The sequence below is a fragment of the Rhinoderma darwinii genome, chromosome 6 (assembly GCF_050947455.1).
Source record: "Rhinoderma darwinii isolate aRhiDar2 chromosome 6, aRhiDar2.hap1, whole genome shotgun sequence".
Taxonomy (NCBI): Eukaryota; Metazoa; Chordata; class Amphibia; order Anura; family Rhinodermatidae; genus Rhinoderma; species Rhinoderma darwinii.
The window spans coordinates 27,179,948-27,207,881 of record NC_134692.1 but is presented as its reverse complement, the minus strand read 5'-3'; the positions used below and the strand labels follow the sequence as shown (position 1 = coordinate 27,207,881).

The 27,934-nt window shown below is 40.6% G+C and overlaps 1 protein-coding gene across 4 annotated transcripts in view; it reads left to right on the top strand.

Annotated features, from left to right (window-relative positions):
* KCNH7 (potassium voltage-gated channel subfamily H member 7) overlaps nucleotides 1-27,934 on the top strand; it is a 260,266-nt gene that overhangs the window by 67,947 nt on the left and 164,385 nt on the right. The window lies entirely within an intron of this gene.

The following is a 27,934-nucleotide window of genomic DNA, read 5'->3' as shown; positions in this document are numbered from 1 at the left end:
CTCCAGCTCACACTACAACTTGATGCTGATAATCAGTGTGCCAAACTTGGATTGTTTACTGGACACGTCTTTGCTGCACGCTACAACCTGTTTTCAGAGGCGGATTAAGAAGACCATGGGCCCTGGGCTGTTACCCAATATTGGGCCCCCCTTCTCCACCGCCACCCTGCCGCGCCGTAACTATTGCTAACACTATCTTTTTGCACAAGCATTAACAAATGGGTGTTACGATTCCTCTTTCACAGGGCTGTGTCCCTACATACTGACAGTATCACACTGTGCAGGGACACATCCTCCTGACAAGGTAATTGGTAACGCCAACTTTTCTATCAGTCCTGGACTGCACAAAGACGTGATGTTGAATACAAGGATTTCCTATAATAAACATGTCAGGAGAGGTGACAGATTCTCTACTAATCCAGTGACTCACAGGTGACGACGTCTCAGATTCTAGTAGTTTTTTTTCCTCTTTTCTTCTCCATCCGGTCCAGAGCTCATGACGACTTCTCCCGGCCATGACCCATTTCTGCAGCCCTTAAATATAATATCACCATGCACTGCGCCCCTGAATATAATTGTGTCAGACACTGTAAAGTAAGGCACCACATACACAGTGCCCCCTGTAGATAGCGCCAACCCCCCATGTAGACAGCACCACACACACACCCCCTGTAGATAGCGCCACACACCCCCCTGTAGATAGCGCCACACACACACACACACCTGTAGATAGCGCCACACACACAACCCCCTGTAGATAGTGTCACACACACAACCCCCTGTAGAGAGTGCCACACACACAACCCCCTGTAGAGAGCGCCACACACACACAACCCCCTGTAAAGAGCGTCACACAGCCCCCTATAGATAGAGCCATACAGCCCCCTATAGATAGAGCCACACAGCACTCCCCCTTATATATAGTGCCACACAGCGCTCCCTTCATTATATATAGTGCCACAGCGCGCCCCCCCCCCCCCTGTATATAGTGCTACACAGCATCGCTACAGTGCAGCCCTGGGATGTCATTTTATCCAATATGACTGCTGCAGTCTGTGATTGGCTGCAGCGGTCACATGGGGTGAAACGTCATCCCAGGAGCCCGGCCCGGACCAAGAAACAGAATTCTGGGCAAGTATAAGATTTTTATTTTTTCTAAATTGCGTTTTTACATAACATCTGTTATTTGTTGCGGGTTTTACCTCCCCATTGAATTAAATGGGGAAAACCTGAAACAAATGAGCAACGTTTACGCAAACACAATTGACATGCTGCGGAATAAAAAAAACGCACCGCAGGTCAATTTCGGAGCCTTTTTTAACGGAATTGCTGCGTATTTTCCGCCTGGAAAATACGCAGAATACAGTAGCGGCAAAGTGAGTGAGATTTACCAAATCTCATTCAGGCGCTGTGTAAAATTTCCGACAAGACATTTTGTCCTGCAGTGCGTATTTCTTGTACTGCAGCATGTAAATTCCTGCTGCGGAAAGTGGACTGAATTGCTGCGTTTTTTCAGAGGAGATGTTACCATCTCCCAATATTGAGAAAAATGCAGCAAAATACGCACCATTTTCTGCAGGAAATGGTGCTTTTTTTCTGCAGCGGAATTTCTGCTAGTTTCTGCGGAATTGCTGCAGAAATATATATATATATATATATATATATATATATATATATATATATATATATATATATATAATAAAGTAGAGGAAAACACAGCACTCAATGCAAACTGAACATCAGGCCATGTGCACGTTACCAGTGGAAGGACGAATCAATTCCTTGGATTAGAATACCAAAAAGACAAAAGAACAAGTAACAGCACCAGGACTTCAGCGTTGGGGAGATGTTGGTTTATTCACCACCAGGTGGAAGAATGAGCAACGTTTCGGTTCACACCTGAACCTTTCTCAAGCTTGTTCTTTTGTCTTTTTGGTATATATATATATATATATGTATGTATGTGTATATATATATATATATATACACACACACAAATACACACACACACACTATATACATACATACATAAACATGTACACATCACAGACATACATGAGTATGCACATTATACACATATAAAGTACACATTGTAAACACACATGCACTTACCTTTTATGTAGGATATTTGTGAAGGGTGTTCAGCAGGTTGATGTGGTGGGAGTCTTCACACAGCGTTTCTCCTGCTCACAGCCCGACACAGAGCCCGCAGACAGTCTCCCCTCCCCCATGTCCCGACTGCTAGAAGCAGGAGGAGAGATGTGCAGATCAGGGACGGGGGGCTGGAGGGGAAGTTTCAGCATAGACCACGGCTGCTAAGTAGGACAGAAGCTCACCTCGCCTCATGACAGGTGCGGTCCTGGCACCGGGGCTCCCTCCGGTGCTAGCGACGCCACCGGGCCTGAGGGGTTTCGAATCGCCCTAATGATGATCCGCCACTGCCTGTTTTTACTTGTCTATAAACCGATATTGGATTACTTCCTGACCAGGTCTCTGTCTCACACTACAAATGGTTCGGCTTAACTGTGTACTGAACCAAGACTGTCACTTCCCTACTCTTTCTATTATCACCCTCCTTCCAGATTGTTTCAGCCACTGAACTCCGATTCTGCTTCCAGACCTTGACAATTGGCTGTAGGGGGTTCAGAAGGTACAAAGGCTGCTGATGCTGCATAAGATAACAGAAGCACTATATACTGAAGACTGTTTTAGACGGGGCTTCCTTGAGTACACTAGAAGAAATTATTCCTCTAGCTATATAGAACATGTGCACTGCCACTTTTATTTGTATCGTAAGCTTTGCTATCATTGCACATACAGGGCACATCATCAGTAAGGTTCAGGACGATATTTGTGCATCAACCCATAAGAAATCAACCCTAATAGCACGTGATTGGTTCCGTAGTCCGCTCTTAATGGGGTCGTCTTCTGCTGGACCTTTGGGGTTACCTATTGTGTCCTAGCCTGGGCCCCCCAGAGGAGGATTTGGTGCACTGGTTTATATCATCACAATATACTTGTGATGACCACTATACAAATGTATGCCTGATTTTATATTATACATGTATCCCTATTAGTGTAATATAAGGACATGAGAGTAGGGTGTTAACTAAGGTGGTGTGCCCCAGCATAGCTTTTGCATAAGAGTTCCAAGACCTTCAAACTAAGCCTCAGTTGTAAAACTAATATGAGCAGCTATAATGCACAAAAGTGTCACTTGCTAGTTGTTTTTGGTAAAATGAATGATACAGAGAAGTGAATGGAAGTCTCAGAAGAAGTATTATAGCAAAGAGGTGTAATTTGCTGTCCCTGGGTTCCAATGCAAAATTTATAACAGGGCCCCCACCAACCATGTGCCATCTATAAAACTGATACCTTCATATCTAGCAGAGGGGCATTCTTTCCCCTCTACAACCTCTATTGCTATGCCCCTTGTGTAGCACCATACATGAAGGTGTATAGACAGTTTGAAGGTATAGGGCAAGTGAGAAAGAGTAAGAGAGATTTGTAAATTCAGCCGTACCACATAACTCTGATTGCGCAGTTCTGCTTTCCATTACGCCATAGACTTTAAAAGAGTTGTATTATAAAGCATCGTGATGGCAGCTTAATCTTAGAGCTCCTCACTTCACCTTCAGAAACCACAGCTTCAAAGACGATATAACCGATCGAAATGGTGAGAACATCAAGGGACAAGAGCAGAGACTCACCCGGTCCTGCAAAACAGGGAAAGAGCCAGTCCGAAATTGACAAATATCTGAAAAAGAAACTTTCCTCTCCTGCGGCCCGGGAAAAAATGGCGCCGGCACAGCATGCAGACGAGGCTGGAGATGATGACTCAGAAGGAGATAGCTCTGCAGCTTATTCAGAACCAGCGAGGGACAGAGACACGTTATCACGCTCATACTTTAAAAAGGTACTGACACAAGCCATTACCCCAATTATGAAGGAATTGGCGGATATAAAAGGAGATATTAAACAGATTGGGCAAAGGGTGGAATCACTAGAAGAAACGCAGACCTCCATCTTAGGCCACAGTGCTGCTGTTTCCACCATGCTTATCTCTCATCAAAATCACATAAATAACGCTCACTTGATGATTGAGGACCAGGAAAATCGAAGTCGCCGCCGGAATATCAGAGTGCGGGGCCTCCCTGAAGCAGTAACAGGAGACACATTGCCCCAAGTGATTATACAGATCTTTTCTGACCTCGTGGGTCAAGAGAGGGCCGACAAGATGGTGGTGGAGAGGGTACACAGGGCGCTGAGACCAAAGCCTGCGCCGAACGAACCGCCGAGGGATGTGATTTGTGGCCTGCTAAGTTTCAGAGATACATCAAGTCTGCTGAAAGCGGCGAGGGAACGACAGGAATATCTGTATGAAGGGACACAATTACTCTTTTTTCAAGATATAGCTCCCAGTACCTTGGCTAAAAGAAGGATCTTAAAGGAACAGTGTCATCACAAATTATTTTTTTATATGTTAAAGATGTTAGTGCTTTATTAAAAACGTTTATATTCATTTGTGTGTTTGTGTTTTACTTTTTCTTATTTTTACACTTTTTCTTCCCTATGGGGGCTGCCATTTTTTGTTCCATTTCTGTCTGTGTCGATTAACGACACATACAGACATGGAATACGGCAGCCACAGTCCCATAGGGACTGCGAACGGCTCCCGTCCCATTGACTTCAGTGTACGGCGTCTGTGTGGGAACTGCGCATGCGCCGCTCCCACACAGTCCAATTCGAAATTGGCGCCGTCCGGCGCCATTTTCCTGTGGACCGGAAGTCGCGGCCGGACAGTAATATTACTACTTCCGGTCGCGGCTTCCGGATTTGTGCACTTGGACCAGCGGCAGCAAACGGAGTGGACGGGCCGGAGGGAGCCGCGGCGGCAGGAGCAGGTAAGAGATTTCAATGTATGTTCGTGTTTGTGTGTGTTTACTACTGTATGTAAACCTACTACACTGTGTGTTAGCTCAAAAAATGGCGACACACAGTGTAGGAGGTTACACCGTTCAAACCCCTCGTTTATCCCGGCACTAGCCAGGATAAAGGAGGGGGGATGCTGAGAGCTCACTAGAGCGAGGGCTTTTAACCCAATGTTGCAATGCTGCAATTTTGGGAATAGCTCCATCTAGTGACCAAAAATGGGTAGTATTATAAATTAGAATTAATTTATAATATTTCCTGACTATTTCCTGACTCGTGAAAAAAATAAAAAAAATTTGAACAATGTTTAATCACCCACACACTAAATGTTTAATTTTTAAAAAAAAAACATGTTTTTCTGGCAACACATTCCCTTTAAAACCAGTGACGGACATGCTACGGGTCAAGAAATTGCCGGTGCGGTGGTTATTCCCGTTCGGTTTAGCGACCATGATAGAAGGGCGACAATTCGTCATTCGATCCCCAGATGATCTCCCTAAACTTTGGGAAAAGTTAAGCACTTCACCGCTTGACATTCCATCGTGGCTACCTGTGCAAGCAGCATCGGATATACCAGAACTTCCATACTTACCGTCGTCAACGGGATGGCAGGTGGCGTCCAGGATGAAGTCTCCGCGATATCGGAAACATCCAACGCCAGCTCTGGCTGATTGAAATGCTCGTCATGGACGATGAAAATATTTTCCTTCACTACAGAAGTGGTGAATTAAAGGGAATGCGTGAGTGTTTATCGAAATGCTTTTGTTCAAATCAGCAGATCCCTTTGTACCTTGTATTACATAAGTAAATGGTTTATTTCAATTGTCCTAATATAATATGTACACTATTATCTTCTATATAGGTGTAGCTACAGCTGTATTAGACGTTGATATAATATACTTTTATACGATTGGATAGTGTTTAATACTCAGGAGCGAATATACTACAGTATATAGAGATTCTATATAGATATGCTAACTTACTCTAATATAGAGAGATGGATGTTGAGGACAGCCCATTCTTAATCTAATATTGTCGATTAGCATAAATTGGATGTTACAGTTTCTGGAGGTGGAACTTTGTTTCCTGGCGTTCCAGTCTCCCCCCCCCCCCCCCCTCACCCTTTCCCAAGTGCTCTCTCCGGGAAGGAGATACTGATAGCAACCTTGGATACTGGAGGATGTGCGGGATTTCCTTCTGCCCTTCCTCTGAGATCTCCTCGCTACGGGGTTGATAGTCCCACGGGAATATATGTACATAGTTTAAGTTTTTATGTTTACACCGTGACCGTGCTCAGACATCACTGCGTCTGTCTCATTGTATTACTCCATTATGGCCTCGCTTAAAACTTTATCATTTAATGTTAAAGGCATGAACATCCCTCAGAAACGAAGTCAGATTTTCAACATGTTGAGAAGGGAAAGTGCTGATCTCATTTTCTTACAAGAAACGCACTTCAAATCAAATAAGATCCCTTCACTTCCTATTAAGCCGTATGATAAGTGGTATCATTGTTCTTTATACTAGTGCCTCGAGAGGGGTTTCAATAGCGATACGAGACACAATACCCTTTGTTCATGAAGCCACACAAAGTGATCCTAGCGGTCGTTATATATTTCTCAAAGGAACTATTCTGAACACGAAAATTACATTAGTTAATCTTTATGGACCAAATGTGAGACAGGCGCAGTGGTTGACGAAGGTATTACAATCTCTTCAGCCCTTCTTTGAAGGGATGGTCGTAGTAGGAGGGGACTTTAACCTGGTAATGGATCCGAACTTGGATTCCACCTCCAAAATATCACATATTACCCATAAGGCCCGCAGACGATTAAAAATGCTGCTAACCAGGTTGAAATTGATCGATGTGTGGAGAATACATCACCCGTCCGACCAAGATTATTCCTTTTATTCGGCCCCACATGAGTCATATCAGCGTTTAGACCATTTGCTAATTTCAGAAAGATTCTTGCCCGCGGTCATATCTTCCTCAATCGGTAACATTACCATTTCGGACCATGCACCGATTTTTATCAAAATTAAGTTGACAGACCTTCCAATGAGAGGGTGGAATTGGAGGCTAAATGATACTTTATTAGAAAATCAAAAAGATTCTGACGCCTTAGAACTTCGGTTGAAGGAATTTTTTGTGTTTAATGATGGTCCTCTTGTCTCTCAGCCTATCCTATGGGAGACACATAAGGCTGTTATAAGAGGGGAACTCATTGCCCTGGGGTCTAGAATTAAGAAGGAACGGATGAAAAATATTAATCAGGTGTTGGGTAAAATCTCCGTATTGGAAAATATACATAAATGTGCACAGTTGGCGTCAGCACAGGTTGAATTACGACACCTTAGGCAGGAACTAAAGAATCTCCTTAATGTAAGATCGGCGAAAACCCTTCAACTATTAAAGTATAAAACCTATGCTCACGGGGACAAAGGGAACAAAATAATGTCAAACCTCATCAAAAAACAAAGAGGGAAAACGTTAATTTCATCCATAAAAGACGGGAAAGGGCACAAACTCACTACAACAGATCTCATTGCCAGGGAATTTAGGAATTATTACCTGGAGCTGTATAATATTAAAAAAGATCCTACACAGGCCAGTATGATCCTACAGGCGGACGCCATACAAAAATTCTTAACATCTATTGAAGCACCCTCCTTGTCAGAAGAAGACCGAGCCTCATTGGTGGTTCCATTCACTATGTCTGAAATTGAAAGGACTTTGATGTCCATACCAAATGGGAAAAGCCCAGGGCCGGATGGTCTGCCCATAATTTATTATAAAAAATTTAAAAATATACTCATGCCGTACTTTTTATCTCTATGTAATGCCATGTTGAATGGAGCTACCTTCCCTAGACAGGCCTTAGAGGCCAACATTACCATACTACCAAAGGAGGGAAAGGATCTGGAAAGGTGCAGTAGCTACAGACCTATTTCACTACTAAATTCGGACTTGAAATGGTTGGCAAAAATTTTGTCAACACGCATTAATGGTTGTCTTTCTAAATTGGTTGGAGCGGAACAGGTGGGATTTGTTCCAGGGAGGGAGGGAAAATTTAATACCATAAGAACGGTTCATGCAATATATCATGCTAGACAACACAAAATACCCCTGATATTATTAGGGACGGACGCAGAGAAGGCCTTCGATCGCATTGATTGGGTATTCCTGAAAGCTGCTCTTGCTAAATTTGGTTTCCCCCAAACACTTATAGACATGATTTTCTCATTATATCAAAAACCTACAGCAAGAATGCAGGTAAATGGCACCTTCTCAGATCCTTTCCCTATTCAAAATGGAACAAGGCAAGGCTGCCCTCTGTCCCCCACGTTGTTCGTTTTGGTAATGGAAACACTTTTACTTAAAATTAGACAAACCTCCTCTATTAAAGGCCTGAAGGTGGGAAAATTCGAGCACAAAACTGCTGCGTATGCGGACGATTTGTTGGTCTTCATAACAAACCCTCTAGTGGCCCTCCCAAATCTCATACAAATTTTTGAGGAATTTGGTTGGATTTCAAATTTTAAGATCAACTACGAGAAATCGGAAGCATTAAATATAACTTTACCTAGCAATATCTTATTGACAGTTAGCTCTCGTTCACCTTTTAAATGGCAAAAGTCCGAACTGCAATATTTTGGACTTAAATTCACAGCTGTCCCTAAATTACTTTTCGCCAGGAACTACAACCCATTGTATTATAAAATTAAAAATTATTTGAGTAAACTACACATCCCATATATGTCGTGGATAGGACGCAAGAATCTTCTTACTACATTCATTTTACCACAAGTTTTATACCTGTTTCAGACTTTGCCAATTGACATTCCGAAGTATTATTTCTTAAAATTTAGACGCTTATTCACAGAATTTCTGTGGAATAAGAAAAGGCCTAGAATCGCATACCTGCAATTGATAAGGAAAAAAAATGAAGGAGGGCTGGCATTGCCGGACTTAACTTCGTATTATAATGCAATACAATTGGGTAGATGGACACAATTGGCAAAGACTGAAGGAGCACTGCCACATGTAGCTATAGAAAAGGGCTTAATGATACATAATCTGACTTCTGCTTTGTGGGTCGGAAATAAGTTTCCTGCCAGAGCATCGGTAGTGAGTGATATGACATGGGGAATGCTTAAGGTATGTCACACTTCTTCGGCACTACATCTACGCGACAATAAGTTCTCAATGTTAGCGCCACTCTCTGTACTTCCATGTTTGATAAATTCCAATTGCTCTATGGTTCCTGATTCTTGGTCTCATTTGAGGTCATTAAAGATAGAAAGAGTTTTTGACTCAATGGGTCCGCCTACACTACATACCTTACATGAGGAACTGCATATTCCCAGCCCTTCAAGTTTACAAGTGATAGACTTCTCACACACATGTAAGAGGTTCCTCGCTTCTGCAGCCGCACGCAAATTGGACCCCACATGTTTGGAAAACTACACCTTATTCGCTACAACCCCTAAAAAATGTCTCTCTAAGATATACAAACAATTGATAACAAACATGAGCAAGGAACCTCCAGGTTTCATATCAGCATGGGAAAGGGAACTAGGTTGTTTATTTACTGCAGAAGATAGATCTTAAATTTTACGTCACTCACATGGTTTTTCCAGGTGTGTTAGAATGCAAGAAAATTCCTACAAGATGCTAACACGATGGTACAGAACGCCGGATTATTTATGTAAGATTCGGGTTTCTACTTCGGATCAATGCTGGAGATGTGGGAGGGAAGTGGGTAGCATTTCCCATATATGGTGGTCATGCACGGAGATCCAACCCTTCTGGAAAGAAGTAGAAAATCTGATTGCAAGAATTTGCTCAGAACCAGTGTTACTCACAAAAGAATTGGTTTTATTGTGGTTACCCACTAAAGAGTTTTCCCCATCCTCCAAAAACCTCCCCACATACATAATCTCAGCGGCTAAAATATTGATCCCTACCATGTGGAGAAACTCAGCACCCCCATCATTGGACCTACTAGTGAACAAAATACACCAAATATGTCGGCTAGAAGAACTTGCAGGGTGGGAAAACAAAAACAGGAAATCCTTTCTCAAAACATGGCAGCCCTGGCTAACATATAGGGATAGAGCTTAAGGTAATCAAAGAGATGAAAGACAAGAGCAGGGCTCGTTGGTAGAGATGGGAGCTCAGAAATTTAGATCAAGAGGGATTGCAAATAGTACTTAGTACTTGACAGTACTTACAGTAAAATAATAGTCTTATATGAGTCACGGTCATGGTGGAATGAATGTTTAAATGTTTATCTGTTTATTTGGTTTGTCTGTCATATTGCAGTGGAGCGAACAAGATATACTGATTGTATACATTAAACTGTATTGCTATGGCGTAAAATTTTAGATGTCATGACGAGAAGATATTGTTCTCAAGCATAAAATATTGATGTGCCAGGCATAAATGCTGCCTGTTATGGTCTTTGTAAATGTCTGATGTATTTCTATGCAACTGCTCCAATAAAAAGAGTTTATACAAAAAAAATAAAGCTGATCGCCACTGGTCCAGCTCCTCACGCCTCTGACAAACAGCTGTATTGTATGGGGAAAGCTTCCGTTGACTAGACCTTGGTATGTAGTTTTACATAGTGGCCATTCCCCTGGAGAGTTTAACAGCTCACCTTTCTGGCTTATAGAGGAGGACCCCTTTTCTATGACGTGCATGTGCCCTAGTAGAACATATGGACAAGGGTGGTCTTTTTGGGACTGTCAGTGAATTAGAAAGCCTAGAAGGGAATGGAACCTGACTTTTTGAGAGCCATCAAGTTGTTTGTTTTTTTTGCAGTAAGCATTTCTCATCAAATGTTTTAAAAAAATCTAGTTTGATAATGGACTCCTCATTCTTCAGCTTTTTTATGGAAAGCAGAAAAGTTCAGAACTTGAGTAGCAGAGATGATGAACATTAAGAGAAAAATGAATAGTGGATGAGATACACATTACCCATCAATTTTTCTTTTATGATTTGTAATGTTGAAGCTCCAAGAAAAAAATGTTGGCCTAATACGACTCCCATCTTTTTTTTTTTTTTTTTGTATGAGAAGAAAAGGTTGAATTGGTCTGTCCTTGTACCTAATGCTGAGATTTCTTTGTTCAAGGCACTGAAAGTCTTATTAAGTTTTTTGGCTTCCTATCAAATTGGCTCGTATATCTATAGCCTATATATATGTGAAGAAATGATCGCAGCACTCCAATAGGTTGATGTTAAACAAAAATGTGGTTCATTGCTCCATGTTTCAAAGGATAAGCTACGTTTCAGTCCTCTCACAGGACCTTTTTCAAGTCAAGTGAGAAGACTGAAACGTAGCTTATCCTTTGAAGCATGGAACAATAAACCACATTTTTGTTTGACATCAACCTATTGGAGTGCTGCGATCATTTCTTCACATGTCTATAGAACCGTTTTGGATTGACTCTGATGGACGCCGTTAGTAGTAGAGTTCTATTAGGGATAATATTCCCGCTATGTGTGCAAGGTCCTGGGATTGGGGAGTGGCTCCTATCTCCTCCCACTTATGAATATGCATTTCTATGGCGATTTGACTTATTTTAGTGTTTAATACCGTTTCTTTATTGTTTTTATATGATACACTAGTCTCTACTTGTTTATAACACATACACTAAATGTATGCTATGTTTTTTACTATATGTACACTAAATGGTGGCACGATTTTGAATGTTTTTTGTACTAATCATTACTGATGATGTAATATGAGGGAAGTGTATAAAACCCTGGTCTGCACATATGACTATTGCTTGAGAAAGGTCCTGTGGAGAGGACTGAAACATAGCAATTGATATGGGTCAATAAACCACAAATTTTTTTGCAAACTATTTCCTGAGTGCTGTGATCATTTCATTGTTTGTTTGTATGTATGTATGTATGTATGTATGTGTATATATATATATATATATATATATATATATTGACATACATTTATCTATATATATATATATATATATATATATATATATATATATATTTGAGGTTTTTTTTATTATTTTTTTGTATTTTTTTTTTTAATTTTGAGATAACTATTATAGTTTCAATTCTGCAAATGTGAACCATTAATGTCATTTTAGGCAGTAATTTATGAATCACTAGGTAGACTTGTGCTTTACTATGTGTCATAACATTTTACTTTAGTATTGCACACAATTTCAATGAGTGATGCATTATTATATAGCTGTCGGTTATAATGTTCTTTTTCTCTGTACATAGTTAAACAGCCTTAAGAACTTATCATTATCTTTCCTTTTTTGCCTCTATATTAGTCTGTGTGTATGAAGAAATAACTTGATCACTGGTTCTGTTTTTATGCAGCCCTCAAAATAGAAAAGATCATTGAATACCATTAAAGGGCCCCCAAAAGACCGGTAACTCTAGTTTTGCAGTGGATTGGGACAAGAGTCTGGGAAACATTGGTGACAACTTCTATGAGAGAAAGAATAATAATGACAGCTATACTGGTTGTCTTCTAGCTTCTCCAGACACAACTAAGAAATAGTTGAAAGAAAATGTAGCAGTGCACATGATAACTCAAGGAGATTTATTAACATGTGAATTATTTTTACTTTTATTTTTTTTTGAGGGGTAAACCTATTGATTACCTATTTAACATATATTAAACACCTAAATACAGGGCTGGTACCCAAGGCATAGGTTTTAGAATGCTGTGGTGGCATTCCCAGTGATAGTATATATACACATAGCATGTGACTGCTGCAGCCAATCAGAGGGCCCAGTGCTGACGTATCATATTATGGCATAATGCCAGAAATACAACACATGATCGATGATTGGTTGCAGCAGTCACATGTTAAGTGCATGTAAACAATCACCAGGAGTGCCGTCAGATCGGTAGTGCTGGATCGCCGTGGAAAGGATAGGTGAGTGCTGCTTCCTTACTTCATTTATATAATTTGCGGCCCTTGCACAAAAAAAATTCAGAACCCAGTTAACCCCTTTAAGCTCCCTCTAGTGCCTATCAACACTTGCACTGTTCAATCAGTCACTTCTCTCTACAAGGGAGCATTATTTCTTTTCCAATGTAGTATGGTCCCTGATGACTACAGCTTTCTAAAACCTCTGCTTTAGGCACCGACCCTGTATATAGCTGTGTAATATATATGGTCAGAACCTGGATAACCCCATCACATGCTTACTGCTTACTGTTTTTATTTTTAAGTTTAATGAAAAAATTGTATGCAGTGAGTTCTTAAGCTCCCTCTAGAGGTGGCTGCAGGAAGCCAAAAGTCTACGTATTTATTCAGCACATAATTTTTAAACTGTTCAGATTAAAGAAACAAAATTGTATTTAAGAGTGAGCATTTTGTTATATGTAATATTTATTAATATGTAATATGAAATTGTAGGTTCTCAGCACCACCACCTCTAATATTCAAGAATCTGATACCTTTGAGGTTACAGTGTTACAAGACATGCAGTAATATAATGATTCCTTCTGCATTCAGCCACAACTATGTTCATGCATTACTGGAGTTGATAACTTCAGACGTAGTTCATGTCAGAGTGTACCAGGGTTAATATTATTAGCAATCTGCAGTTGTAAGAACTTCAAAGACCTGTATACTTTGCAGGGTTATGTCCAACTCATTTTCATTTGACATTTATAATAGCGAGTACAGCATCAGTGAAAGCACAGGGAGATAGTGTAGTCTTCGGTGAACATCAGATTGGCTTAGAAGAAGCTGAGTCATACAGAAGCGTGCAGATTTTGGATGGATTGCTAAAAGCTGGGAGGATTTTTAATGGATTTTTCAACAGTGTGAAGTCATGTGCAGTTTGAGAATTAGGTGTGAGAAACCTGATACTTGTAATATTAGAGCAAAAGCAGGAAATCTTCATATGACTGTTGGGTTGATGGGCGTAATGGTAATATATGCAAGATAGGGTGTAATAATATCCAGTTACTCAATTCTATAAATGCTAAAAATAATTAGTTACCAAATTAGTAATAGGCTACATATGAATATACACTTAATTTGCATATTAGTACACCCTTCCACCATGGCAGCCTACAGGCACAGGCCTAGAAAAATATGGCCCTGGATTTAACAAAATCCCATACACATACTGCAGAAAAAATATGAACAGATTTGAAGGCATGCTGTAAATTTTCAAATTGCAGATTTTTTCGCATTTGCAGTTGAATTTACACATTGTATAGGCAAAATCCACATAAATATCCATGTAAAAATCCATATGTAACACATCCATTTTACAGCAGATTTCAGACCACTCCACAGCAGTAAATACGAATTGTGTAAGCACATGGCCTAATACAGCTCTCATTTGTGTAGCCAAGGTCCTGCTATATTGTGTTATAAAATTTGCATTATATTTTCAGGTTCACATTGCAGTCCTATATGAGCATCAGTCCATCAGTCCATCCATCAGACCATCCATCAATGTTGCTGGGAAATTGCTCTTATTTCTATAGTTGTGCAATCATAATACAGCCACATAACGCCTTTACTATGTATTATGTAAGGACTAAGTCATTGGCCCTTGTAGTCCTGGTAGTGGGTATGGGGTGTACTATCTGCTTTATGGCATCAGGACCTACTCCCGATAATTACACCTTAGCATATACTGGACATACATTACTTATTAACCAGACTCCAAATCCTGCTCAGTGATTTACTACATCATCTTCTATCATTTATCATGTCTTTATGTCTTGCAGCATTTGTCACTTGGGTTGATATGTTTTGAATTATTTAGGCCACGGTGGGAGTCCGTTTTTTCACCGCAGCGGCTGGTGTTGTAAAACCTACATCAAATGCCCAATTGTTTGCAAAACTGATCAATCATTTCTCTTCTTGAATCTGAAACCACAAAAGTATAAAGGAAGAAGAATAAAACTTGAAAATGCTGCTCCTCTAGAATATTGCACACAATAAGATATGCACAGTTTTGGCTGTGACCCCGTAGAGGTATTTTACATCATAGATCTAAATTGGATCCCATCATAAGAGGACCCCCCATTAACAGCCGGAGCAGCTTTGGCGGACTGCTCCCGGCCATCTATTACATGGTTGGACATTCATTTAAATGGCTGGCATGCAATACTATAAATATTGCAATACTACGGGTGCTGTAGGGGAAATGTATGTCTGGCCCCAACTTTCCCGTGCTATATCACCTATTTACAGGGTGTTTCAGAACCTGAAACTACAAGGATCAGCTGGTTGCCGGGTCGACTTCATTGTAAAAAGGTGTGAGACAACCCCTTTAAAGTTTTTCTTAATGTACCTGCGATATCAAATATAGACAGTATCAGAACCTGAACTATCCTAATGCACTTACCAGGCAGTCTCAAGTATTCAAAACTCCTTCAGTGGCCCATACGCTGCACGGTGCAGACTGCCAGCAGAAATTTACAACAACTTGTAGTTGACTAATGACTCTTTGACCAGTAAAAAATTTCCGGCACAGTTTTCTAAAAAACTTTTTACGCCGTTTATCATAAGTGACAATATAACTCTATTGTACGGCTAATTACAAGGATACCCAATATGTAATGTATTTTACTGTTGAAATATTTTTTATTCAATAAAAATGATTTATAAAAAAAAAATGTATTGTATTTTTTTTATTTTGCCGCGTACTTTGATTTAATCGTAACATTTTGCTATCTCATTAGGGGACTTTTAATTTTAGACATTTTTTTAAATATAAAATGGACATGCCTCTGAAAGGGCATACCTAAGATATTAAAACCTTTTTACTGTGTCTCAGCCCCGGTAGTCTGCCATATTAGTAGGTTGATATTTAAAGTTGCTAGAGGAATCAACCACTTTGCATTTGGTTTCACACAGTTGTAATACTGCTGAATTTTATGGTTTGTATTAGACGCAACACCTAGACCCACCAGGGTTCTACTGAATAGAAATTAGAGCACCATAGGGGTCTATGGTGATCTATGTTCTGTTCACTGGTACCTTGGGAGTCCTTGAGTTGTGGTCAGAATACAAGCCAAAAAATGCAATTGAAGTTCCCGGCCTTCTTTTCAGGGGCAGTCTGCCGGTGTTTGAGGTTAGCCTACCCAATTGCAGTGGTTTACCGGTTATTACACCAGAATCCACCAAGAATGGTGCATATTGGTGCTACAGACAAACTGCACGCTGTCCAAGGTACTGTTCGAATAATAAGTACATTTCTAATGTGTTGGCAGTAAATATTTGGCCATGGAAAACCCCTTTTATATGGTGGGTTTGGCAGTGATCCAGCAGAATAAAGTATATTCTGCCTACAGTATATGTCCAATCTAATAGTAAGGAACTATAGTTAAGTATTTAGCTGAAATAGTTAACCTACAAAAAAGGGAATTGTTGTAATATGAAAGCAATTACTAGGGCTCTGGTGTAATGTAATGAATAGCGAGAACATTTTTTCCATTTTAATGAGGATCTCTGGAAATACAGTGTGTGATTGGTTGATGCCATTTAAAAGTACTTTGCAGATACAGGCATAATGCGCTATGCTACATTACCCGCTGGGATGCACCAAGTTCCAAAACAAACTAAATTTCCCAGCAGCTGGGAAAGGAATGCTTGCTGAGAACCCGTTCACTATCCTTCTTGAACATCAAAAGCTTTATATCCAAATGAAAGCAGTACAAGATTATATAGATCGGCCCATTTGCAGACTGGATAAGTGTCAGGCCTACTGGAAAGGGATTTTGGGAAGGCACCACATGGATAATGGAAAAGCAATTAAGTTATTGCTGATTAGATGACGACAGGACTGTTTGTCTTGTGAAATGTTAAGGATGAGCCAGTCTCTTATGTATTATAAGATTTATTGGAATGTCAAAAATAAACCACAACTAATGGGGCTATTTGAATAAACTGCACTTTTATCACATATATATATATATATTTTTTATTTTTTTTTTACAAATAACCTATTGAAATAATAAGCTGGCAGCCTATGCAAACTTCTTGCATTTTCCAGGCAACTTGATCCATGAGACCAAGATGATAAAGCAGAGGTAGGGTCCAATCTGTATCCGAACCAACACATGCAGAATAAAAATACAAGCATTGCCCTCAGAGAGCAGGGGTGCTATATGGTCAGTGCACAAATCGCTAATGTATTCCCTAATAAGAAGGAGTTCCCTTAGGTGAAAATATTCATTAATTAATTTATTCATCCCAGCACAGCTAGCCAGTACATGTAGAGAGCAGTACAGTACGTGTAGTACAGGTAGAGAGGGGTACAGGACATGTAGTACAGGTATAGAGCAGTACTGTACATGAAGTACAGGTAGACAGCAGTACAGTACATGTAGTACAGATATAGAGCAGTACAGTGCATGTAGTGCAAGTAAAGAGCAGTACAGTACATTTAGTACAGGTAGAGAGCAATACAGTGCATGTAGTATAGATAGAGAGCAGTACAGTACATGTAGTACCGGTAGAGAGGGAGTACAGCACATGTAGTATAGGTAGTGAGCAGTACAGTACGTGTAGTACAGGTAGAGAGTACTACAGTACATGTAATATAGGTGGAGAGCAGTACAGTACAGTACAGGTAGAGAGGGAGTACAGTACATGTAGTATAGGTAGAGAGCAGTACAGTGCATGTAGTAAAGGTAGAGAGCAGAGTGGAGTGTAGTACATGTAACAAAGGTAGAGAGCTCTTAGCGAGCAGTACAGTACATGTAGTAAAGGTACAGAGGGGTACAGTACATGTAGTACAGGTAGAGAGCAGTATAGTACATGTAGTACAGGTAGAGATCAGTACAGTATATGTAGTACAGGTAGAGAGCAGTACAGTACATGTAGTACAGATATAGAGCGGTACAGTGCATGTAGTGCAAGTAAAGAGCAGTACAGTACATTTAGTACAGGTAGAGAGCAATACAGTTCATGTAGTATAGATAGAGAGCAGTACAGTACATGTAGTACCGGTAGAGAGGGAGTACAGCACATGTAGTATGGATATAGTGCAGTACAGTGCATGTAGTACAGGTAGAGAACAGTACAGTGCATGTAGTATAGGTAGAGAGCAGTAAGGTGCATGCAGTACAGGTAGAAAGCAGTACAGTACAGGTGGAGGGGGAGTACAGTACATGTAGTATGGGTATAGTGCAGTACAGTGCATGTAGTACAGGTAGAGACCAAGCAGTGCATGTAGTACAGGTAGAGAGCCGTACAATGCATGTAGTACAGGTAGAGAGCAGTACAGTACAGCTAGAGAGGGAGTACAGTACTTGTAGTACGGGGAGAGGGCAGTACAGTGCATGTAGTACAGGTAGAGGGCAGTACTGTGCATGTAGTATAGGTAGAGAGTAGTAAGGTGCATGCAGTACAGGTAGAAAGCAGTACAGTACAGGTAGAGAGGGAGTACAGTACATGTAGTATGGGTAGAGAGCAGTACAGTGCATGTAGTACAGATAGAGAGCAGTACAGTGCATGTAGTACAGGTAGAGAGCAGTACAGTACAGGTAGAGAGGCAGTACAGTACATGTAGTATGGGTAGAGTGCAGTACAGTGATGTAGTACAGGTAGAGAGCAGTACAGTGAATGTAGTACCAGTAGAGAGCAGTACAGTGCATGTAGTACAGGTAGAGAGCAGTACAGTACAGGTAGAGAGGGAGTACAGTGCATGTAGTACCGGTAGAGAGGGAGTACAGCACATGTAGTATAGGTAGTGAGCAGTACAGTACATGTAGTATAGGTAGTGAGCAGTATAGTACATGTAGTATAGGTAGTGAGCAGTACAGTACATGTATTACATGTAGAGATAGTACATGTAGTATAGGTGGAGAGCAGTACAGTACAGGTAGAGAGGGAGTACAGTACATGTAGTATAGGTAGAGAGCAGTACAGTGCATGTAGTATAGGTAGAGAGCTGTAAGGTGCATGCAGTACAGGTAGAAAGCAGTACAGTACAGGTAGAGAGGGAGTACAGTACATGTAGTATGGGTATAGTGCAGTACAGTTCATGTAGTACAGGTAGAGCAGTACAGTGCATGTAGTACAGGTAGAGAGCAGTACAGTGCATGTAGTACAGGTAGAGAGCAGTACAGTACATGTAGTATAGGTAGAGAGCAGTACAGTACAGGTAGAGAGGGAGTACAGTACATGTAGTATTGGTAGAGAGCAGTTCAGTGCATGTAGTACAGGTACAGAGTAGTATAGTGCATGTAGTACAGGTAGAGAGCAGTACAGGTAGAGAGGGAGTACAGTACATGTAGTATTGGTAGAGAGCAGTACAGTGCATGTAGTACAGGTAGAGAGCAGTACAGTGCATGTAGTACAGGTAGAGAGCAGTACAGTGCATGTAGTACAGGTAGAGAGCAGTACAGTACATGTAGTACTGGTAGAGAGCAGTACAGTGCATGTAGTACAGGTAGAGAGCAGTACAGTTCTTGTAGTGCAGGTAGAGAGCAGTACAGTACATGTAGTACAGGTAGAGAGCAGTACAGTGCATATAGTACAGGTAGAGAGCAGTACAGTGCATGTAGTACAGGTAGAGAGCAGTACAGTGCATGTAGTACAGGTAGAGAGCAGTACAGTACATGTAGTATAGGTAGAGAGCAGTACAGTACATGTAGTACAGGTAGAGAGCAGTACAGTACATGTAGTACAGGTAGAGAGCAGTACAGTGCATGTAGTACAGGTAGAGAGCAGTACAGTACATGTAGTACTGGTAGAGAGCAGTACAGTACATATAGTACAGGTAGACACTAATGCAATACACGCAATATGGGTAATGAACACTGCAGTACATATAGTACTGTACTGTACCTTATTGAGGAACTACCACACAGCCAATTAATGCATTGCCTTTAAGTATACATGCTCTACTTGCCCCCAATGTTGTGCACTTATTCACATGGGTTTTATGAGTAAAATGTCAATGCTGATTGGCTAGATATTCCAGGCAATCACATATGGCATAGACCAGCATTGCATGTGGAAAATATAAAAATTATTGTAACCTGATGTTATTGTAACTTGAGGGAGCACAGCACCACCAAAGTTTAATGTACCTATCCTAGCACATGCAGTAAGTGGGGGTAGCATGACCTAGTGGAGGTGTGTGTGTGTGTGTGTGTGTGTGTGTGTGTGTGTGTGTGTGTGTGTGTGTGTGTGTGTGTGTGTGTGTATATATATATATATATATATATATATACATATATATATATATAATGATTTATATATTTTCAAGGGGAGAGGCAGAGTGCACATGTAAAAAAAAAATCTTTTGTAATCATGAATGTATTTGTTTTATTCTGGTTGCCATGGCTACGTCCAGGCATGTGTATTGTAACTCTACAGTAATCATGTTTCTTTTTTGTGAATTACCCTTACATCTATCAACTAGGATTTGGCAAATCTTGTTCTGTTTTGGAACCCTTGAGTGTGATTGACATAAAACTTTGCATGATGGCTCACTAGTTAGTACTGCTAACAGAGGTGTAGCTTGGGGTTTAGCCCGGGGGGGGGGAACACATCTGAGTGGACCCCAACCCAGTGGGCCCCCCAACGCATGTTTACAAATGCAGATGCGTATCCAACGGGGTCAGGCTTACGTAAGCAGCATAGATTGCTGTGCTACTATGTTTCTGCAAACTTCCATAGAAGTGAACGGGTATTACGGAAACCGCGCAGCATAGCGAATTACGCTGTTTACTTCTATGCACAGTATTGTGCCTCCCTGCACAGTATAATGCCCCCATAGCTGCCCCCACACAGTTTAATGCCCCTATAGTGCTTCCCCACACAGTATAATGCCCCCATAGCTGCCCCCACACAGAATAATGCCCCCATAGCTGCCCACTCGTATAATGCCCCTATAGTGGCCAAAACACAGTATAATGCTCCCATAGTGGCTTTCACACAGTATAACGACCTCGTAGTGGCCCTCACACAGTTTAATGCCCCTATAGCTGCCCCCATAGCTGCACCCCACATCCAGCATAATGCCTCTATATCTAGCATAATGCCCCGACAGCCAGGATAAAGCCCTCACTGCTGCCCCCCACAGCCAGTGTAATTCCCATTCCCCCACAGCCAGCATAATGCCCCTGCACCTATGCAATATAATGCTCCCATAGTGCCTAATAAAAGAAAAAATAAATACTCACCTAACCCTGTTCCTACTACAAATGGAGGAGATCCCTCTGCTCCTCCGGTCTGTGCAGTGTGTGGCTCGGCACATTGCGCCTATCTTCTCCAAGCCGCTCACAGCCGGCGTTACACAGTGAATGCTGGAAAAGGGAGCTGACGGCTCCGTGCTCCAACATTTGCTTTAACTGTACCTACGTCCTGACGCAGATACAGTTGAGACAGGGACATGCCACCGCTGGCGGACCGGCCCAGCCCGCCCCTGGGTCACACCATCTCAATGGGCCTGGGGCCACCAGCCCTCTACCCCTGTTAGCTTTGCCTCTGACTTTTGCCTATCAGCACTGGGGTTCTAGATTCAAATCCAACCAAGGGCAACATCTACATGGAGTTTGTATGTTCTCCCTGTATTTGCATGAGTTTCCTTTGGGGGAATTAAGATGGCTATCACCATTGGGAACATGGAGGGATGTGAATGGTGAAAAGTTTTGTACATTGTGGGTGTATATTGGTTCTATATAACGAAGAGGCAATAAAATACTTATCTAATATGAGCAACTCCTGCTTCATGATGTCACTAGATAGTTTTTTTTTTTTTATTGGTTCCCACCTACAAGATGTCTGCATTTATTATGTATAAGCAATGGGAAAGATTACAGGCCTTCAGGATTTGTCTCTATTTGCACAGGAGAATAACTCATAAATCAGATCCCAAAGTGTGTCTCCAGCTGGCGCCTGGAAGCTGTTTTAAATTTAGAAGAAAGTACAGGAAAGTAAAAACGCATTAATTCTTGATTTAAAAGTCAGATGTAGACATTTTAACATAATAATAATTCTCTTAGAACTTCTGCCGTTGTGTTCGGTGCCAAAACGATATTAGTTCATGCTATCTTAAGCAAGCACTCTGCTTTATTTTCTAAATATTGAAGTAAGAATAGGCCAAGACATCTTAATGATGAACTATACATAGTTTCCAAAATGTTAATTTCCTTGTCTGCCCGCCATCTTGTCCTATACTTTACAGTCATGCTAAATGGCGGAAGGAGCTCCCAGTGCGTGCTAATGCTAAGTCAGGTTGGGAGCAGAAAACGGCAAGTCCCAAGATGCCCTATGGTTCATGATGCTGATGGGGGAAGATTCACTCATTGGAGAGCATGGGACTAGTTAGGGAGCATGTCATACTGTAGTTTGCTGAAAGACAGAGATGCAAGAGGAGACCTACGGTGAAAAAAAGTGCCTGCTCTTGCAGGCGGGTATTCAGATTAGGTGTTAAGTGATCCACCAACCCAGAAATAGAAGAGGACTGTACTTAGCTATCTCCGTCATACCTATAGAGAATATATGGACCTATCCTGTGCATTGGTGATAAGTTGTTATGGTGGGACAAGCCCTAGAAAAATTCCTTGGCAAATTCCTTGCCAAGGGGTAACATGAAGTGGGCTCACGGGCTGAGCCCGCTCCATACTTTGCAGGTAACGGCTGTAACATACAACCAACACCTCACTGCAACGTCCAGGATTGGAGATATGTCTAATCTTGGCCATTTAACCACTTTGAGGCAGCGATCAATAGTGACAGTGGTAACTAAGTCATTACAAAGGAGGGGCAGCCCTCTCCGACAGCCTATTGGCCTTCCCGTGACATGATCACAGGGTGATGATGGTTGGCATGGCAGCCTGGGCGCCTAATTTGCTGAAACCGGACAAAGCTTTTAAAGAAACAAAATGGTGTACACTGATAGACATTCGCTCTAAGGCCTTATTCACACAAACGGGATAATCGGCCGTGTGATGGACGTTCTTTGACGGCCGTCACACGTCTGTATTGAAATGAATGTACATCTATGGAGCTGTTCACACGGCTGTTTTTTCGCGGACCCTGTGAACGGCCCGTGAAAAATTGGGATGTCTTATTTTTGTCCATTTTCACGGATTCCTCAACAGACTAAAGTCTATGAGGGATCTGTAAAATCGGGTCCCGCACAAGAGCAAATCGGCCGTGAAAAACGGTCCGTTTTTCAAGGCCATTTGACACCCGTTCGTGTGAATAAGCACTAAGCCTGTCAATTTCTATATTTTTTTTACTCCTGTTCAACATTTACATAGATAGATACATAGATAGATAGATAGATAGATAGATAGATAGATAGATAGATAGATAGATAGATAGATAGATATTTAAATATGGTTCAAAGAACTGAGCCTATTTACTTCTCCAAATTTGACTGCAGAGGATGGAAAAGGCATTGCTCGCCTTTATTCCCTACAGGATATATAGGCGATGTCTGCTCTGTAGAGACCAGATACATCCAGTGCTGCTATGACGTGACTTATTCCTGTATATATCCTGTCCATACAGAGCAGACTGGATAATTGATCCTGTGGGGAGTGCAGATAAACAAAGCCCAGACCCCTGCACCTGTAGTCCCAGAGCACAACGTTTGGGGACCGAATCTTAACACAAGATATATTGGATAAACTGCAGCACTACACATACTCATATCTTTTAACCCTTTTAACTCAAATAACCCATTTACCTCTTTATGTCTACTCGTTACCGTAGAGAGACGACACCACGAGGTATTACTGTTTATTAAACCTAATGAGATACTCTGTACAGATAATAAGGACATGCTGTAACTTGTAGTCCTGCACGATCTGCAAAGCCACAATGGTTACCTACATATGCAAAAAATTGAAATTGCTTAGTAAGGTTAATCAAAGCTCTGGCCCAATCAATCACAAAACCCCGTAACCCAAATTCACGGAGCAGGACATGATGCCTTGTTACTATGGATACCATTCAAGTATAGGATATCATTAAACACACCCCCACTGCGTACTGAACAGGTGAGGGAGGATTAATATACAGTGAAACAAGACTCTACCAATTAAGGCAAAGAAACACAAGACAATGCCGGGATATTATACAGCCAGCCAAATAATTTCAATTTATACATCAAAATCAATATATTTGGCTATGTAGCGAGGCCACGGTCCCATAAATCCGGAGTGATACTATGAGACTCCATTGTATATTGATGATTTAAGATCTGACTTACACAATCATTGGCCATATTTTATGGTGTCCATGAACTTTTTCTCAATGCAACGGCTCATACAGTATAGATCTGTGATAAGGCACCTAAAGACTGTTATTTGTCCATACTGTGCCTCTAATTGTATACAGATGCACACAGAGGATTTTGTCATGGATTTATACAGAATTATTGAGGAAAAAATATTTTCCAATTTATGAAGTAGTAGTGGAGCAATGTATACTGTAGAGCCTATTGTATGCAGTGTTATCATTAAAAGGTTTGTCCCGCCATAACTTATTTAGGGACAAATGGGATTTTTTTTTCTCTTAAAGTGCAAAAAAAGTATAATAAAGTGTGTTTTATTTTTTATTTTATTAGTCCCTCTATACTGTACCCCATCTTGCGCTGTATGTGCCTCACGTGGGAACCTGTGCTGTACAGAACATGTGCATGAGCTTACTTATAATTACATCTACGCACCCCACACACATATACGATCACATTTGTTTTATAGTTTTGTATACTGTATTCGTTCCGTCTCAATTTATTTTACATACATCTAACATTTTTCATCTGAAACCATTTAAAGGGGTTTTGTGGGGAGCGAAAATGATTAGCAGTGTACTGACTGTAGTATGTGAGCACCCTCACTGATATACATTCCGGTCCCCCGTCGTGCTGATTGAGATTTGAATCTATTTTTATAGCGCTGGTGGGGGACCGGAAGTCTAGTGGCACAGTCTTCTTAGATGACAATACAATTCTTCGTCATGTTACCAGCCCCGCTGTACTCTATGTACAAGCACGAGCAGTAGTTACTGCTTGTATATAGATCACAGCCGGTTACATGACGAAGAGTCGTGTCCCCCACATAACCCCTTTAAGTTATATATATTGTTTTATCTGTTGTTTTTTTTGTTTTTAATGGTACAGAATGTGTCTGATATAAGATACCAAAGTGGTTGAACCTAGACTTCCATGCATCTTATCCATTGTATTGTTACTCAACTGGTCCTATAATATGAATGGATATATAATATAGTCCAAATAGTCCAAATTAATGTACAGAATAAGAGAAAAAATTCTGTTCATAAGACAAGGGCTCCACAGAAACTTTTGATTTCAGTAAAATTGTGGGCTATTACTGTGACTTAAATCAATTTACATGCAACTTTTTCCCCTATAGGGAAATATCAGCATCGCCCGACAGTTGTCAGTCACACTACCAAAGTCACCAAGGAGCCCTAACCTTGGTCTTACACAGGACTAAAGGAGGACTGTCTTACAGGCATCAACTATACATAGAAAGGAAAAGAGGGAGAGATTTTGTTTACATTTCATTGTATTATTCAAAGCTTCAACTACTATTTTACTATACAATTTTGTAATGTGTGCGCACGTCTTTGGAGTATTTATAGTGTCTTGTTCTATATTGTCGGTACACAGTGTAACAAAGAGTGTCAAACATCAATATATGATAAATGGCTGTTTTGAATGGATTCCGCAGAGACAGAACATTAAATGTATGTATCTATTTTTCCCCAAACTTCGGGCAATATATTATATTTATCTCTCGGGGACAAAAGACAATAAGTGAAGAATTGCTTTTCGTAAACTTACGCCGTTCAGTGTCTTAAGAACCAATAGAATTCAATGAAAATAGTTGGGATTACCAATTATCATTTTATTGCTGACATTTAACAAAGTTGCTCTAATTAGCTGATGGAGAAGTGGCATTTTCGGTTAAAAGATCACTAAAAGATCAATATTGCTGCAATGATATCATAGGTACAGTGTCAGTAACCTATAGCAGCAGGGTAGATGTTTGTTTTAACCCTTTCAGGACTGAGCTGTTTTTTGGGGGTTTTCAAGAGCCATAACTTTTTTATTTTTCCATCAATAGAGCAGTGTGAAGGATTCTTTTTTTTTTGCGGGAGGAGGTGTAGTTTCTATTGGCACCATTTAAAGTTCCATATAATGTACTGGGAAAATTAAAATGTTTTTGGGGTTTCGTTTTTACGGCTTTCATTGTGCGGTAAAAACAACAACTTAACCTTATTCCGCAGCACAGTCAATACCATTACGGTGATACCAAATTTGTAAAGGTTTTTTTTATATTTTACTATTTTTACAAAGAAAAAATGATTTTTAAAAAAAAAAAATGGTTTGTTTCAACACATTCTGAGAGCCATAAGTTTTTTATTTTTTCGGTGTGAGGGCTTAGATTTTGTGGGACGAGCAGTAGTTTTTATTGGTACCATTTTTTGGTACATACAACTTTTTTATCACTCTTTAGTACATTTTTTTTAAAAACTAATGTGACCAAAAAACAGCAATTTTTGGGTTTCATTTAATTTTTTTTACAGCATTCACCGTGCGAGTTAATTTTTTTGATATTGTAATAGTTCGTACTTTTACGGACGCAGTGATAATATTTTTGAATTCTTTTCTTTTTTTTTTTACAATACTTTAGAGGAAAATTGGGAAAAGGGGGGGGGTGTTAACTTTTTTATTTTAGTACTAAAAACGTTATTGAACTTGGGCTGCCATGACAACCATCGGCACCCCGCGATCAGCTGTTGAAGGGGGCCGCCCCCCTCTTTTTAACGCCTCAGATGCTGTGGTCACGATTGACCGCAGCATTTAAGGGGTTAAACGGTCAGGAACAGCGAAATCGCTGTTCCTGGCCATTAGTCCAGGGTACCAGCTGTAATACACAGCGGACACCCGCAGCATATGGAGCGGGCTCAGCATGTGAGCCCGCTCCATACATCATCCCCATACTAGGACGTGCAATTACATTGTGGCATGCAAAGGGGTTAATTAACTGGTCTTGCTAAGGGCAATCAAAGTTGATAATAGATTGGCTGGATACAGTAGTGATAGAAACATTTGTATCAATTTGCAGGTACGTTTTAGTTTTTTTTACTAAAGAGCAATTCCACTTGGGATTTTTATTTTAGAGAGAGGCTACATACAGTAGTTGGTCCTTGGTAGCGTTATCAAAATACTTTAAACATCTGTGTACACTGTTCAGTATTATTTATTGCGGGTCCCCATAGACTATTAAAGAAAACCTCCGACAGGAAGACTGAAGCTGTATTTACAATGGGAAACTATTAATTTCACTGGAGTTTAAGGCCATGTTCAGACATGGCGGAATTTTTCCGCTGCAAATGTTGGTGCAGATTCGGGGCAATTATGCAACGAATCTGCACCAACATTTGCACATTTGACAGGTAATTCAGACGTTGCAGATATCACAGCGGACTTGTCACAGATTTCAGTTTTTGCATTGCAAAGGCTGAAATCCGCAGTGAAATTCCACTTCTTCTCCGCAATGTAATGAGCACGCTGCGGAGGGAAAATTCTGCACCGCAGGCTACTTTCCGCACAGTTATTTTCTGCAACGTCTGAACTAAGTTTCCTAAAAATCTATAGAGACAAATGTAAAAAACGGCTGCTGCAGAATTCTACTGCGGACTGTCCACAGTCGGAATTCAACAGAAATACCGCCACGTCTGAATGTGCTCTGAAGGAGTTGTCTCATCACAGACAATGCCTGTAACCTCTTAAGATTTTAACCTTCAGGACCAGAGCAATTTTTTTGATTTTTACTCTTTGTATCCCTGCGGACATTTTATTTTTTGCACAATGTACAGTAGTTTTTTGAGGCTTTGTTTTTTGCGGGATGAGTTGTACTTTATGGAGGTGTGATTTTTTTTTTTTTTAGTACATATACATTCACTTTATTTTATATACATTTTTATTTTGGCAGAAGGGCAGAAAAAAGCAGTTCTGTTGCAGTTTTTCTTT